The sequence below is a fragment of the Agelaius phoeniceus genome, chromosome 4, assembly GCF_051311805.1.
Source record: "Agelaius phoeniceus isolate bAgePho1 chromosome 4, bAgePho1.hap1, whole genome shotgun sequence".
Taxonomy (NCBI): Eukaryota; Metazoa; Chordata; class Aves; order Passeriformes; family Icteridae; genus Agelaius; species Agelaius phoeniceus.
Window position 1 is genome coordinate 32,231,531 of NC_135268.1, and position 15,179 is coordinate 32,246,709.

Genomic DNA, 15,179 nt, shown 5'->3' on the forward strand with positions numbered 1-15,179 from the left:
ATTGAACAGGGGCCATTTCACGCTCATTTGTGCAAGGTAAATAACTTTTGGTGTCCTGTTTGATGAGGTCTTTGGTGTTGAGATGACTCTGAGGTGTTAAAAAATCTCTTTTTCCCAGCTCTGAGACAGAAGAAGAAGATGGGATTCTTTGGCTCTGGTTCTCAAGGTTGTTTATTTGCTCTTATCTAACACATTGTCTTTCTGACCTGCTGAGGTCTGTCAGGCAGGTTGGGTTGAGGCACACTGACCACCCTCAGGGCAGTGTTATCTTTTTATACTAAAAGCCACGTGAACTTTATTTACAATAGTTTTCCAATACCTATCACCTATGTTAGACAGTTTGTCTAAACCAATCCAAAAGTGCCACCATCACAGCAGAAGATGGAGGCTAAAAAGAAGCAGGAGGAAGGAGAGAATACCTCCAGATTCTTCTATCTTGCCTCTTGAACCCCCATTCTGAAAACCCCAAAATTCTACATTTTCACCCTGTGATAATTTCACTATCATTCTATTCAAACCCTTGAGGCTTGTAACTCCTCACACAATTATTTCCATGGGTTAAAATCGAGGCACAGGTGTCTCTGACTCTATGCCAAGGTCTCTAAGCCCCCTGCCAGGGTCTCGAGTCCTCCGGGGCAGTCAGAGGAATATCCTGGGTTCCAACACTGTTCAGCTTGCAAACAGAAGGCTCTTGAATCAGGAGAGCACCTGAATGTAAAAGATTAAAGTAATTCGTGGTCAGGACAGTGTTTTCCTGTGTTCTAGGTAGTACAACAAACAGGTCTATTTTCTTCAACTGGATTAATGCTATTTTGCACAGTATTGCCAATCCCATCTTCAAAATCCACACAACTGGAAAATCATCACAGTTTAAAAGTTGCGAGACTTTAGGCCTCGCATTTTTTATTTGCTTACTATTATATTCTTTAGGCTACATTTCTGAAGCTGCTTCAAGCCTTTCCTTGAGATCAGAATGACTCAGAATGTACTCAGAAATGAAAACTCCTTTGCAATGTCTTGCTGATAGCATTTGAGACTTGAAGAGAAAGCATTAACAGTTGTGATACTTGCAGAAACAAGAATTGCCAAAGCTGCCTCTGCCTCTGTTTCAATTTCCACTTTCCATATTTCAATTTTTTTTATGCTGAAAGCAAAAATAACTGGAAAAAAAGAGACATAACCACTTCATGAGTGTGGATGTGTTCAATTTATGTTATAGACTTTGCTTCTGAACACTCTCAGCAACCACAGCTGGCTTGACTAATGGAACAGAACTATTTATTCCCCTCCCCATATCCACAGAAGCTATTTTAGATGTATCTTTTCTTTCTTTTTTCATGAGTATCTTACCTTATGAGAGAAGTAGATCAGATGAAAAGAGGTACATCATGTTATGGCTCATGTAAAAAAATACTGTGCTGTATGAAAAAGCCTGTATATTTCTTCAGTCATCTGAAGTAAAAGCAAGAATGATTAAAGAGAGTTGCAGTAGAGGAGAAGACAAAGAAAAATCAAAGGAAAGAACACAAGGCTTACTGTACAGTGGATGTATATTGACAGGCTTAGAAAACTTGAGCTCAGGATTCACACAGAGAGACAAGGAGGGGGGAATCCGTATGATTGTAAGAATAATAGCATTCTACTGATTTTTCCTTAGGATTCAACCTGTGATTTCCACTCTGGGATGCATCAAGATTAGATAGGGAACAGAGAGATGGAAGAAACTTGCTGATGTCTTTTATGACCTACTGGATCTATGAGTAGCTGCAGCCCAAGAGCCAGCCACCTCCCTTGTGTAGTGCTGTCAAGGATGTAAAAGCACATGCTCTTGGCAGCTTCCTAAGGCACTCTGCCAGTTACTGATGCAGATATTAAAGCTGGAGAAAGCTCAGGAAGTGTGTGAGGGGCAGATGTTCTCCAGTCGACTTCAGTAAGCTAACTCAGGTGTCTGCAACGATGGTTTCAGGGATGCAGCCTGTGTGATGGATACTGCCAGTCACACCCGAGAATCTGAAGGTTAGTGAGCCTTCAAAGGTGATTTAAATACTGTTGAATTTCCTCTGGGGGATAACAAAATGGGTATTTGTCAGTGCTGATCCCAGGGGTATCGGTAAGCAAAGAATGTGAAGGATAAATCTTTTGACTTCTACAGCAGTAGAGGTGCTGCTATTCTGCCTCTGGATTTGCTCCTGGACAGCTTAACTGTATTCTCTCTCATGTTTCATGGCAATGCCATGATTTATTTGGAATTGTGAGAGAGGAAGATTTATGGTTATATTTCCGGAACATCCAGTGCAGAAAAACCACTAAAAACAGATCGGAGGAGTTGAGCTGTTCATCTCAGCAGCCTTTAGTAAGTCCCTCTTGAAACTGAAAACAGGCACAGAGAACAGCTGCAGTTCCTCCAGATGAATTCACTGTGTGATGTAGGGAGTGCTGTGGGAGGGGGAGAGGTCTTTTCCCTGGTTTTAGAGAATCCTGGCTTTCAAATTTTGATCCCTTATTACATGCTGGGTAGTGATCCAGGGCTAGCAGTGGGAAATGTTCAGCAGCTGAGATCAGTAATCAGCATTATGATTTGATTGTCCAGGAACAATGTCAGCAATGCATTATAAGAACCCATCAAACAAGAAAACAAAAAAGTTCATACTTGAGGGATTGTTCCTCACCAATCTCCAGCTCATTTGATCCCACATTTCAACTAACACATCCTAGTGCACCCTCTAAACACCTGCTAAATTTCACAGTGTTTGAAATATGCAGTGGATTTTTGAGCCTATTTAAATAGAAAAAAAATCTCATCCTTAATTACAGCAAATTTTTGGGGTTTTTTTTTCTCCTGTGTGTGGCTACAACAGACCAAGTTAAGGCTGCTGCAAGAAACAGAGGATTAAACTCAAAAGCAGTAATAATAACAATAATAACTGATAATAACTGATTTTGGCCTTGACTCTTGCTGTTATATGTAGGGACATAGAGAATATAAATTATATGAAGAGCAAATTACCATCCATTAGTTCAAATGTTAGTTAATTAGTCTGTGAGATTTTTCCCTGTCTGATTATCTACTTGCTCTCCTACTTTCCAGGGGTAAAAAAAAAAAAAAAAAAATAAAAAATAGACAGCTCCCCTATTCCAACATCTTTCTCAAATGCAGCACATTTCCAGGGGATGTGATTTGCCTGTCTTCTCTCAGCATTGTGATACAGTAAAGTGGTATCAAAACTGCAACTGATAATTGCCTCCAGAAGTTGTGAAAACTGATGAATATAAATAAGTACTTAAGCCTCCCTTGGAGCAGTTAGCAACACACAAAATCAATATTTTTTCAGTATTTCCTCCAACACAAAACCACTCTCTAGTCTGGGGGTGTGGAGAGCTCTTTGGCATTTTCAGCCTTTTCTGTGAGCTGGGAGAAGGTATGACAAGAAATCAGGAAAAGTGAAGAAACTGCTGTGTGGGGTATTTGGAACAAGGTGGGCAGGGAAAGACAAAAAGGTGCAGCAGAAGAGGTTGAGTGAGGAGAAGGCAGTGTTTGATACTTATGGAAACCTAAAAGTGAAAGGGAATCTCTGCCAAAGGGGATGAGGGGGCAAAGGGAGTTGTAGTCTCCAGGACTTCTGGTCTATCTTTAATTATTTAGGACCAGCTTAATACTTTTATTCAAGCAGCTCCTCATTCCTGAGAAAAAATGTTTGTTCCCCATGCAAAGCACAACAGTAATGCCATCAGAAAACCTGGGAACAATGTTCAACTCTAGAAACTGGACTCCAATCCAGAAATTTTAATGACTGCAGCAAAACAAAGCCCTAAAAATATGTTAATTAAAAATAATTATTTTTGTGCTTGCCTAATTCATTCTCTTCAATCAACATATTTACTATTTAACTGAATTTGCATATTTTTTAAGTTCTATACATTTATATAAAAGATCCATAGCTATTTTAAAACATTTGCTCCTTTCATTTTTTCAAAAGCCCATATTTTCCTTAATTCTGTTGCAAAAAAATGCCATGGTCAAAACCACAAAAAAATATTCCTGCCATTGATAATTACTGCACAGTTGTTCCAGTTGACAAATTCTGCACCATTGACTGCCTACTGAGATGCAATCAAAATTAAATGGGTGGAAATAACTCTGAACTGGCAGGTTTAAGCTCTAGCAAAGAAGCACAGGGTCTTATTTTCATGACAACATAGAAAATTGCCTTCTGGGTCAAACTAATAATCCATTTCATCTCCAGCAGTGGCAATGGGAAATGCTGTTTGGAGACAACTCATGATCCTGTCTCTCCGCTGTCCATCCCCCTCATATTTCTCCACTACCCTCCGCTGCACCAGAGATGCCAGCAAGTGTGTTCCTACCTCTTCATTTTAGTGTCCCTTTAAGGATTTGCTGCTCTGGAATTTCTCTGCTTTCTCCTTTTTCAACTTTCTGGTAATGTGCACCTTCACAGCTTTCTGCGCCAGCAGATTTCAGAAGGGAGAGCAGTAGTGGTATTCAAAGTAGGACTTTCTTCTGCAGGTTTTGAACTGCTCTCCAAAAGTTTCAGTGAGTGCCCAGAGGACATCACAGGACTTGGGAAACAACAGTTCTGTATGTTCTTTACACTCTGCCTCTGTGATTTTATAAACCTTAACCATATCCCACTCAGCTTGGGGGAGGAATAAGATCATAAAATGTCCCAGCCTTCTCTGATTCCCTGTGAAGGCAGCTGCTCCATCCTTTTAATCATCTTAGATGCTTTTCCCTGCATTATCTTGAATTTCTCTATGTCCTTCTTAAAACATGTAAATAGGATTGTACAGAATGTTCAAGACGTGGATGCACAGGCATTTTAAATTTTTTGGTTTGCACTTACCATCTTTTCTGAGAAGACCCAAAATTTTGTTGGCATTTTTTGGCTGCTGTTGCATGTTGAGTAGATGAGTTCAAAGACCCTCAGGTCTCCTTCCTGAGCTCCAGCTGCCAGCTTCCAGTTCAGCCCTGTGTAAGCATGGCTTAGGTTATTCTCCCTAGATGCACTCACTATATATATCTAGACAGGATCATCTGCCACTTTTTTTCTGTGCTTGCTCAGCTGTGTTTCATCTCTCTAGAGCTCATTTCTGTGTGTGAGTGTTGTCTGACTCCCTGCAGGAGTTCAGTATCATCTGTGAACTGAGAGATACTCCTGCATCCCTTCCTTCTGCAGGTCATTGATCAACATCTTAAATAAAACTAATTCCCTAAGATACTCTGCTGCCTACTCTTTATCCTGCAAAGTGGCAAAGACTCTGTAGGCAGATTTCAAACCTTATAAGCACCAGTCCTACAGCAACTTGATTTCTTTAGTAGCTTTCTGCCAGGCATCTTATCATGTGTTTGTTGAAAATCCAAACAAAATATACTTTTTGATATGTAGGTAACTTGTAGAACTTCAGAAAGCTTCAAAACACGATTTCCCTTTACAGGATTTACTTGGTACAGTGAAAGCCACAACTCGTTTACAGAAATGCTATTAAATCCTGCACTAATCCAAGTGTTGGCGGCCAGAAGCTGTTTCTGAGCAGTGAGAAGATGAGAGGGGTGGCTTCTTTTTATATGGACTTGATCTTTTGAATGTCTACCTAGGGTGGAAAAGCTTAGACCAAAACAGCTTGAGGGAAGAGATGCTACAATATTTGCAATAAATTAAAAAAGATCTGCTTTGGATTGACCAAAACAAAGTCCAGTGCCTGCGGGAGCCTTCTCAGTGTGGAAACCTCATCTGGTAGAAGCTCCAGGCTAGCTAGCTAGTACAGAGCTCCAGTTTTCAACAACAGCCACCAGATCAATGTCAGAGTGTCCAAAATAGCAGATAAGTTTGGAGTGGATAACTCTGTTCCCTGACCCTGAATATCTGAAAAGCAGAGCACTTAAAGGCTTCCCATGAACAGCTTCTGGGTTGTCCCCTCTGGAGCTATTTCTGCAGCCCCAGATGCTCATACATTTACTTTCACTGGTCCCTTTTGGACTAGTTTTCTGCAGAAGAAGAGGCTGTTCATGAAAAGCAGAAGGCCAGGCAGCTGCAGGCTGTCAGCCACCAAGGGGAGTCTGGCTCTTGACACTTTTCCCTCAGACCCAGTGCCTTTTCTAAGCTGTGGAGAGTGCAGGGATGCACTGCTTAACACCAAAGTCAAGCCCTCTTTCCTTGAAACAAACGTGGGTAGCAGAATCCAAGCCCTGATTTGAAATTGGCCTTTTTTGCATCACCATCCCAATGCTTTCTAAACTACAAGACATGAATATGGTATAAAATTTTGTGTAAAAATGTGCTTTAGATTTGGAATCAATCAATAGTTCACCAGTGTAGGACTGGCAGATTCACTTGTACAGCAACAGAAGTTAGTGCTGAAGCAGAATTGAACTCACCTGGGATTAGAAAAATAATAATAACCTAAAGACTGCTGCATAATCACATAAACCTGATTTTTAAGTACACAGGTTTTTTTTCTCCCCTTTATTAATCTTGGTATTATTTCTTAATTTCTGGATACATTAAAGTTTTAGTAATATGAACCCTCTTCAGTATAAATTGATATCTTTTATGGAAAGACAGAGAATTGTTTTATTTATACCCATAAATGAATGATTATATTGCACATAGGAATTATTTTGAAATAATATTTAATATTATAGTGCACTATACCTCTGCAATCATATCTATGAATGTGTGATAGCATTACTGCACTGTTCTACTGAGTTTACAAGAAAAAAGTCAGAGAACTGAGTCTGTAATTTTTATTATTTTGTAAAAAGGAATGTTCTGTTTCTTTTGTTGTGTAAAAGCTCACAAAGAAGCAAAAACAAAAAGGAATTATTTCTCACTAACAAATACTAGCAATTTAAAACAATATTGCAATAGTAAAACTATTTTAGGTTTCTTTAGGAGTCAAACTAAATTGTACACCTCCAAATAAAGGTGGTGCTGGAGATGTATGTGCCTGCTGCAAGGTGAGAGGTGCTGGCTTGTGGCTGCTCTGAGCCACTGCTCTAGCAAGGGGTTGAAGCCTTGAACTACTTTGCTTAAAGAGAAATTTAATTGTGGTGAAGCCCTTCTGTCTTCAAGCTCTTGGATTTACTGCCTTCTATTGTAAAGTATGTCTGCAAAATATTTGTTACTCAGGTTTCTTTACAAAAGTAACATTTTCACTGCAATGAAGGTAAATAGGAGACATACAAGGGGTTTTTTTAGGCTAGAGAAATTTCAGGATTTCTACAAGGGGCAGGTTCATGGTTGGTGGTGTTAATACTTAGCTGGACAGCATAAGATACAATGTCATGGAGAAAATATTGTGCAATGCTTCTGCCTTTTGTCTCTGAAAAGGCAAATCAGTTAAACCATTAAATTTTTCATAGGTATGATTTCTTTAAAATGTCATAAGGTAGTAGAAAATCTAACAAAACTTACACAAGAATTCATTATAATTCTTCTGTTATTATTTTCACTACTTTCCCCCTATGTAGGACAGATACATTTGCACTGTGAAGAACAAAACCATAACATTAAAATCATACAAAACTACTTGGTAATTAATCTTTGCCGAGGGAAGAAATGAGGTGATAAAGAACCAATGTCCTAAATTTTGCTCTCAAATTTGTTAGAGACAAAAGTAATAACACTGATGAAAAAGATCTCTCTTCTCACACACAGACGCTAAGAGCATTTTCTTCAATTTTGGCAGTGAACAAAAGCTGCTATTAGGAGAGACAAGAGTGCATCCAATCCTCTCAGGAGGAGAAGTTAATAGCCAAAACATCTATGTACAACTGTTTGCTGGTGACACCATGCTGGGAGGAAGGTTATAGGAATAAAAGAGAACAGAAATGTATGGGAGTGTCCCGTATGACTGGCAGGAATCAATGCTGGAGTAAAGCCAGAATTACTGGGAAGATTTCAGAATAGAGGGGGAGGGTGAGTTGGTGAGAGCCACAAACTGGATTTTTTGTACATAATAGAGAAGCCAGGGTAAGATAGATTGTGTGCAGATACACAGAACAGGGTGGTCTCTAGTCATTCAACAAAACTCTACTACAGAATCTGTAGAGAAATTTGATTTTTCTGGTCTTCACTGGAAGGCACTGATTGGAAGGTGTAGTATTAATTTCCTGTAATGGCAGATCCATCTAAACCTGCCATCATCTTCACCTGTTAGGTGAAGAATTAGTGCACTGTGAAAATGTGTAGGATTGACAATATGACAAAAACTTTTATGGACATCAGAATGGGTTTACAGATTAAAACAATTGCTGTTTTGGTTTTTTTTTTTCCTTTCTATTTTTGGCAGTCTAGGACTTGCCATATAAGAATTTTTGCCTGTAACACAGTAAAGGATATTTACAAAAAAGGGAGTCCATATGTGGAACTTGTTTGGGAGAAGTATTTTGGATAGTTTCTGCATTCAGGGAAGCCCCCTCAAGTATTTGTGAACAAGATAGAGAATATCATACTGACTGTCTATAAGGACAAATTTGACACAATCTGCAAAGCATTAAGACTCCAACACTGTATAGTTCATGTACCTGAAATCAATGGACACCATGTGTTTAAACTTCACTGAGGATCTGGGAAACAGCTACCCATATACTAGATTTCAATCCAGATATTGATGGGAAGAAAATACACTTGCACATCCTTGTGGTATCACTAGTGACAGGTGGAATTCCTTTCACTGAGTTTAGGTACCCACAGTGTACAGAGAACTAGCTGAGGTTTCCACTAGGGTTGAAGAAGGTCTTGTAAACAGCTGATGGTGTTCAGGGTGCAATGCATCCAACCCAACATAATAAAGTTTTAAACTCCACTGGTTAGAATAAGTAGGTCTCTCTTGACATTAAAAGAAGTCTAAGGTAACAATCTCAGATGCAAACACCTCCACCACAGCCAGCCACACACAGCCTCTTGAGATGTTTTTGCATTTCTGGGGGGATCATATGTGTCTTACCATTCCCCAGGACCCTGAGATGATCATGCTGCAGCTTGCAGGACAGGGAGGTGATGCTGAAGAGCAGTTGAATCTTCCCCACTCCAACCTGCAAAACCAGCACTACAGAAAGAGCTTCTTGCTGAAGGAAGGCTGTGCCAGCCAGAGGTGCAGTGTGAAGGGAATAGATCTTCAGGAAATGATAGGAAAATTTCAGTGGAGCATGAAGGAAGCTTTCAGCTGCTCTGCAAAAGCAGGAGCTGGCACATTCCTTTGTGCTGAAGCTGGGCAGGATGGATAAGCTGTGTGCACAGAGGATGCTCTGGCTGCTGCTGGTCTCCTGGCTGTGTGCAATCACAGAACACAGCCTTACAAACGTGCCAAACCCCTACCCACTTTTTTTTTTCCCAAGCCTCTTCCCATTCCCTCTCCTCCATCCTGAAATATCCCTAGCAATTCAGATGCCATCACTCTCTGGAAAATGTGGGTGGGAATCACAGGCAATTAACAAAGGCAAACGGAGTTCATGTAGAAAAGTGCCAGTTCAGTTCTGAGTGGGAGGCAGACTTTTTGGATCAGAGCACTTTTCAACCTTATGAAGAAGATAGGCTGACAAACTTAACTTGTTCACAAACAATGCTGTCAGTCAAAAATGAGGCACTGAAGTTTCACTACACTAGAAGGTGTGACACCTGTAATAGAAAGTATCAGCAAGGAAGAAGAGGAAACAGTTGAAACTTCCCAGCATTTCTGTGTGTTAGCACTTGAGTCATAGAATTGCAGTTCGAGAAAGGGGGTGTACAGGTTTGCTGCATTTAGCCTAGAATTTAGTCCTTCAGAAGTTCCAAAATTGTGACAGAGTGCACAAATGAGACAGTAACTACTTCACTTTTTAAAATGAGTCATAAAAGGTATGGACAGTACTCTTTTTCCACTTCTTTAGCAATTAAAGTAATTTCTCAAGGATAAGAAATACTTACAAAAGAAATCCATTAATTTAATGCTATGCATTTTTCCCAAAAGATATTATTGCATAAAATGCCACACAGAGGTACAGAATGAACCTGGATGAAGCCAGTGAGGGGTTCAGAACAGCCTGCAAATTAATTGTAAATGTAGGAAAGTTTACTGAAATAGTGCACAGAAACTTATAAGAATTAATTAACTTTCAGCAACATGGGAGAAAGATATTAACTTTGTGTCTTAGTGAGTGAAAAAACCCATTTATTTATATAAGATGACATTTTCATAAATTTTCACTGGAAACTGTTTTTAATTGCATCTTCTATTTATGCTCACAACAAATATGATGTGTTTTACATGGCATTATATATCAGAGAGCATTATCAAAAGGGCTGTCTTCATTCATGGATGTTGTTATTCATCAAAATAATTAGATTTCTGATAGGTTACTCTATCCATATTGATTCTTTGGAGCATCTCTTCAGGACCTAGATGCCAACCACACCAGCAATCTTCTTCATCTTCATGAAGGCTGGCTGAGCAAGGTCAAAAGATGACCCATTTCCTTAAGCTTAAGAGCAAGGTGAAAAGGGTTTGTAATGAAAAGAGTAGCATATAGTAACAAAAAAAACTCCAAAACATATGGATATTTTTCAGAAATAAGCTCACTCCAATATATTTTAGAGTAATGTGTAGTCAGCTGTATGCTCTAGGCACTCTCTACAAGGAGGAAAGAATGTATGCAAACTTTGTGACCAGTTTTCTGTATTCTGTATTTTGAGATCTGTAACTTGGAGAGGAGGGAACACATATTTGAAAGTTTTTCATCTTTCAAACTTAGTTCTGTTTGTCCCAAAGACAACACATTCAACTCTGCACAGACATCAGCAAGTCAAAAACTGAGCCTGAAAACATTTGATTCAGTTTTAAGAACATACATAACCTTTAAAAATTGTTACAAGACTAATTTTTAGACAAAGCAAAGGGTGAGTGGCATTGTTGCTTGTAACAGCCAAGGATCTCTAGAATTAGAAGTAACTGGCATGCAAACAAGGATAGAACAAGCAGATACAGTTGACTCACTTTTGGAAAGCATCTAGAGATTCACTGCTTTCCCAGCTACCAGAAGCTGGGGACTGAAGTGTGTGTGATATTCAAGCTGTAAGCTGTAAGTGAGAATCTATTCTCTGTCATGAGTACTCTAAAATAAACAGAGCATGCTTGCCTCGAGAACATCTAAAAAACTCTTTAGAAATGGCAAATACTAGTTGTCCACCAAGCTTTCAATAAGCTAATGAAGTATCATTTTCCACATTATATTTTTGAGTTTTCAGAATTGTTTGTACTTAAAAAGAAGCTGAATTGAGGAAAAATAGGAAGGAGAAAATGTCTAAAATGCAAGCAACACAAAAAATAGTAAAATAGCTTATTCCTGGTATTTTAAAATCCTATTAAATTTTGGCCAGCCTCTTTGAATTGAAATGACAGAAAATAGATCATAATAAAGGCTGAGTTTTCAGATTGAGATCTAGTAATTAAAACATAGAAAAACCTGTGAAGAAATGACAATTTCTATATTCTCTGCAGAGAAAGGACAGCATGTCAGTCAGTAAAGAGCAGGAGTAAGATGGCAAAATGCATAGTGAGAATATGAAGAAATATCAAGGACATGCTCATTGTGTAAGTTTTGCTAGCTGGGAATAGGGAATGAAGCTGTGAACCTTAGAGAAAAATAGCGTGTCTAGTTAGTTACAGACTGTGTCACAGGTATGTAAATACAAATAGAAATGTGCTGGTGTTAAATGGGCGACTTTGAACCCGTCACTTCTTGGATGAACTACTTGATTTTACAGTGCTGACTTTGAATGAAACAAGCGCATGCCATGCACTGGGTGATTTGGCAAGGCTGGGTTTGAAATGCAGTGGGTTTGAAATGCTGGGTTTGAAATGCAGTTTCTGCAGTCTTGCCTTGTGTGGAAACAGGGCTGAACCCAGCCACAGCCTGTGAGCGAACAGCCAGTTGAACTGAGCCTTTGGTGCAATCGTTTTTGCACGAGATGCACCAACTGTTTGTTTAACCAGCACTGGCTGGGAAGTACTGCTGTTAGCAGCTCCAAGTTGTATTTATACATACCTACCAGTACCTCTCATTACCTGCTGACTTGTATTTACCCCTAAGGCAGATTGATGATGTGTTTTTATGCATACGGTTACATTACTGCATTTGAAAAAGAGAAATAAGTAGAATTGAACCTGTGAGAAAAGGGAACAACAACAGCTTATAACTGTATGGCAAAATGTTTATGGATCTCTATAAGTAGAAAATTCCCTCCTTAGCTATTGAAACACTTTTGTTCTGACCTTTTAAGTAAGAAAAGTCTTTTTCCTATATAATTTTACACCATATGATCTCTGTGTGGGTACCACATAACAGATTCATCACAGATATTTTTTCTCAAGGTCATTTTCCAGGTTTTTTTTTTCCCATTTTATTTTTAAGGGATTTTCCATTCTATGTAGAACACTTAAATCCCTGAAATCTGACTCACTCCAGGAAAATCTGTGTGAGTGAGGACTGGCAGAGTTTGGGTTGATTGAGTGGCATGCTTTTAAAGGTCAGTGATCAAGGGACAGTGGTTTTTTTAAATTCAACCCTCACAGTAAATAATATAAGGGAAATTCTGTCTGGGGACAGGAGATGGGACAGCTGCTGCCTTTTCTTGTTGGTATTCATCAACAAGAAAAATATTTGCCTTATTTGCCATTTCAGCAAATCTGATGTTGGACAAGTTAATGGACAAGGACTGGCAACTCTTTCCTAGTGCTGTGATTCAAACAAAAGTCATTACTGCTTCAAGTCTGGCCACTACAGGCAGACCTTTCTTTTGCTCCTGAGAGCTCGTAAACTTAGGAGAAGCTGACATGAATGTTCATTGTTTCATCAGAAAAAAAACTGCATGTTGGACAGAATTTGACAAGACAATTGTCTAACAGTAGAGACAATTGAACAGAGACTGCCAGAGGCAAACTACGTAAATTGGATCTTTTACACCTTGCCATACCTCCCTAAGTGGGATTTACAGCAGAAACAACATAAATCCAACAGCCTTTTTTCCCAAGCTGTTAAGATATGTTATCTAATTTCATCTTAGTACATATACATATTCACAGCAAAAGCTCATTTATAGACTTGCCTTAAATAGGAAGCTGAGATTTAAAGTTCATGTGGCTCATTTATTTAATGCAAGTCAGTTTGCACAGTCTCACTTTACAGCCCATACCAAGGCATCACAAGAGCGTAGCCAACAGGTTGGGAAGTGACTATTCCCCTCCATTGATCAGTTGTGAGGCCACATCTCTGGTCACATCTGGGTTCAGTTTGGGGCTCCTAGTGCTGGAAAGACATTGGTAGGCTGGAGTAAGTGCAACAAAGGGACAGCAAGATGATTGAGGCTGCTGAGTTACATAACAATCAAAGCGGTGTTGAGGGAACCGAATTTTGTTCAGCCTCAAAGAAGCCAAGACTGAATGGAAATCTAAATAGTGTTCAGAACTACCAGGAGGAGCACAGGGCTAGGACAAGATGCACTTAGAACAAGCTGGAACATGGGAAAGTATGATTTGATTTAAAAAAAAAAAATTGTCTTACTTTGAGAATTGTTGGCAGGATGGCCTCCCCATTGAGGGCAGTATCTCTCACTCAGAGATACTCAAAACTCTCCTGGAGAGACACAACCTGCTGCATCTAGACTTGATTTGATAAGGCTGGATATGAAGATTTTTGGAAGTTCCATCCAACACATTGTTCTGTGATTCAATGACTCATGGCTTATCGTGTTTTTTTGGTATGGAAATTTGAGTGCACACAAAGTATCCACAGTTGCTTTGGAGGTGATCACCCAGCAGCTCATTTCATATTGAACAGCCCATTTGCTACTTGACTCTTTCTGCCCTTGATGTTAGTGTTTTCATGGCTTTTGGTTCAAGGCAGTGTTTATGGGGCCATTAAATCCCACTCTTCTACAAGCAATAAAAAATGCTGTTTTTTATTAGAAATGCATATCCATTATACATTTCAGTTGTGGCTGAACACAGAATTGCCTTGTAACAGGGAATAGCACCTCCTTTCTCTAGCATGGGAAGCCAGCCCTTACCAGCAAAGCAACCTCTAGGAAATTGCACTTCTTGGCTTCTTCCAGGAACCTGGAAGTGTAAGTAAGGAACAGCCTTCCCTTAGCTATGGAATCCTGAGCTGGGCAGATTATAAGAATTTGTAGCATTTCACTATACCCTCCAAGACATTAGAAGTACTCAAAATTAGAAATGTTAAGTTAGAAGGAATGTGCAGAGTAGGGCAAAACAGCAATACCCTGAGATCAGTGGAAAGCCACTGCTGACTACTTGTCAGAGAGGGAAAGGAAAAGATTTCAGGCTGTCAAAGACATGGATTATACAAGTGCTGTAATTACTAAAACTCGTGGCATGCATTTATGTCTGTTGAGAGATCAAAAAATAAATCCTACAATTGGATTGACTGGGGAAATGAATAAACAGGGGTAGGAGAATTGAAACTCCTGGCTCTTTATTTAGTCATCAAAGAAATCTATTTTGCAATAAGCTAGGGGCATTCCATTAACAGCCTCAGAAGTGCTGAAGGACTAAGAGCAAGGCCCTTCCTGAAGAGATAGCCTGAATTAGTAAAGATCCAAGGGGGTTCACAGGACATGTTTTGAATTTCAAAAACAACTCTAAATCACTGGAATTACTCCTTGATGCTCCCTTAACATTCTCTGCTGTAGATAAGGGTATATTATTTATTGAGCATTACCTTTGACAAGGGAAATGATTTTGTACCGAGTCTCCTTTCGAAGAAAAAGATGGCAGAAAAGGGAAGAAAATGTTGCTGATCCCTAAAACTACCTTAAGTATGAATGCAAATTTACCTAAGTGACAGGAAGTAAAGGAGTATTCCTATTCGGGAGAACAGCTTCTGCAAAGTTTGGGAAGAAAATTGTTTAAGAATCAGTGCTAGCAGCCATAGAGAAAGCAGTCTCCTAGTTCCTATTCTAGGGAACTATGACCAGGGCTGAAGCACGTTTTGGTAAATCAGGTCCCCCAGATTTAGGGCACTGAGGAGACAGTCCCTTGAATGTCAGCTGGACCCTATCAGAGGCACAGCAATGCTGACTGGCGCTAGTTCTCCGTCAAGCTGGCTGGCAGGAGAGCTGTTTTGAAAGGTTATTGGTATAGAACCAAATAAAAGCAGCAGC

General features: G+C 39.4%; 1 long non-coding RNA gene across 1 annotated transcript; it reads right to left on the reverse strand.

Annotated features, from left to right (window-relative positions):
• Nucleotides 1-349: 349 nt before the first annotated feature.
• On the reverse strand, nucleotides 350-9,274 carry LOC143693832 (uncharacterized). Its single transcript, XR_013181813.1, has 4 exons — nucleotides 8,968-9,274; nucleotides 4,863-4,987; nucleotides 1,351-1,452; nucleotides 350-708 (listed from the first exon to the last, which is right to left on the reverse strand). It is a non-coding gene; the product is annotated as an uncharacterized LOC143693832 (long non-coding RNA).
• Nucleotides 9,275-15,179: the final 5,905 nt, after the last annotated feature.